Source organism: Cebus imitator, unplaced genomic scaffold (assembly GCF_001604975.1).
Source record: "Cebus imitator isolate Cc_AM_T3 unplaced genomic scaffold, Cebus_imitator-1.0 Scaffold528, whole genome shotgun sequence".
NCBI classification, from domain to species: domain Eukaryota; kingdom Metazoa; phylum Chordata; class Mammalia; order Primates; family Cebidae; genus Cebus; species Cebus imitator.
Window position 1 is genome coordinate 1118220 of NW_016107843.1, and position 2554 is coordinate 1120773.

Genomic DNA, 2554 nt, shown 5'->3' on the forward strand with positions numbered 1-2554 from the left:
ATTCAGGCAGAAGCTAAAGTGGATATGGGAAAGAAAATTAGCTTTAAAATCCAGTTATAGAGGAACCCGCTAAAGAAAGCAGTTTTTTCCTTGCCAAAATGTGTTCCCATCCCTTCATTTCTGAGAGCTATGATGCCTTCCATCATTCTCCTGCAACTGTTTTCTCCAGCACAGCATCAGCGCCTGGTCTCCCAGACGAGGTAATGCTTCCCACAAGTGCCTGGTAAGGTACAATAAAACTGCCTCTGTGTTCTAGACATAAATGATGACTTAACCAGGAGCCTGTCCCTGCCTCCCTCCTCTGCATTTGTCCTACCTCCCAGGTCATGAAAGAGAAGAATTCATGACTCAGGAAATTTCAGCTTATAGACCAGCTGCAGTATTTATTCCGCTCAATCCAAAGACTGATATAAAAAGAGATCATAGTACTTGGTGGTATAATTATTTATGTGTATGTTGATATGTAATGAATTTCAATGGTGGGTTTTATGACTTCCAATACCCTAGGCTTAAAAAATGACCCCCTATGTCTTAGAAGTCTCAAAATTCTAAACATTCAAGTTTAGTAGGTTTTTCCACAAGCCTCGTACTAACTTAGTTTCTTTCTTTCTTTTTTTTTTTGAGACAGAGTCTTGCTCTGTCAACCAGGCTGGAGTACCGTGGCACGATCTTAGCTCACTGCAGGCTCTGCCTCCTGGGTTCAAGCGATTCTCCTGCCTCATCCTCCTGAACAGCTGGGATTACAGGCGCCTACTACCATGCCCAGCTAATTTTCATATTTTTGGAAGAGGTGGGGTTTCACTATGTTGGCCAGGCTGGTCTTGAACTCCTGACCTCAGGTGATCCGCCCACCTCAGCATCCCAAAGTGCTGGGATTACAGACGTGAGCCATCGTGCCCAGCCCAATTTAGTTTCCTTAACTGAAGTATCTATAAGGCAATGGGCATCATGCAGTTTGGCTGGAGAGCCTCAACTTACTATTCCAAGTACTCTATATGATCTTTTACATAATAAATCTGCTCAAATGATGCCTTATCTCCTTAAAACATTTATTCCAAACCATCGTAGATTTTAGCATTCTTTTTAATGTTTGTTACACTGCTTTCAGAAAAAGCAATTGTAAGGAAAATAGCTCACAGGCTAAGGGGCGGACAGTTTGCCCAGGTTTTTCTTCTTACTGAAAAGCATCACATTAGATAGGGAAGCTATCCAGAATCTTCTTCCAGCCATTTTTATATCCTTAAATTCATTGTCATAAAGAATTTCTAAAGACTTAGGCCTTCTAGGAACGAAGCTCTAACCTGCGTGTGCAATTGTGAAATCCATCTACCACCTCCATGTTACCCCAGTATTTGTGAGCTTATAGAGGAACAGCAGGACTACGTTTCTTCACTTGACCCAAGTTCTATCCCTGTTTGGTCTCACGGAAGCCAGTAGTACCTCCACCCCTCCCCGAGTCCATTCTTGACACCCACTTCCAGACCTCAGGCTGCCTGCCAGTATTCTTCCTTTGGCCTAAAGCACATTCCTCCCAATAGAATCCATCAACCTTGCTCTGCTCAACAATTTTGTGTGAATGGTTTTCTTTAATGTCACAGTAGCTGTGAGTAGTCTGAAGTGCTTCAGTAGCTCCACCAGGTCATAGCCCCAACACAGTCCCCATGATTATCCAGCCAGGGCACCTGCCATTTTTTTCTCCTTTCCCTGGGAGAACCACTCTCCAGCTCATACCCACCAACTACCTTATTTAAGTGAAAGCAATCTGTGATTTAACCAGAACTCTGGCATGTAATCAAGGGCTTTGTCTTAGGAAGTCATGCCCTCAGTTGCCACTCTGCCCTGCCAACAACAGGCTATTAAGGCAGCTACTCGACTTAAAAAAAAAAAAAATCTAGGCTCTACCTCCACCAGGGTTTAAAAGTGTTACATCTTTAGTGCAGGAGAAAAGAAAGTTATTAAAATAAAAACCAAGGAAACCAAAAACTGTTATCTTGATTCTACATGTAGGTGCATTTCTCATTGGCGGGGTGCGTAGAGGGGGTGTCATTATTATGAGAGACAAGCCCTTTATGAACACCCTTGATATCCACTGGTACCCACACTCTAAACTTGGTGTTCTGTGATCTCTTTAATGGCCGTGATTCAACCCAACAAGAGGTAGTTTTGTTCACTCATTTGAAGACCTGGTTATCTAAGCTGAGTAACAGTTTAGAACAAGAACTTTAAGCTCAAGAAATGGGCTCAAATTTTATCTCCACCCATGACTAATTGTGTCACCTTGGGCAAGTGACTTGGCCTTTCTAAAACTCTATTTGTTCTATAAAATGAGCAGTATAAAAAGCTCTCACAGAGCTGTTTAAAAATCAAAGGAGATAAGTGTTTTAATTTTACATTTTAAATTTTAAAAAAGCTTTTAATTGCAATAAAACACATTTAAAATTTACTTTTTTGGGGGGGGGTGGGGGACGGAGTTTCGCTCTTGTTACCCAGGTTGGAGTGCAATGGCGCGATCTCGGCTCACCGCAACCTCCGCCTCCTGGGTTCAGGCAATTCT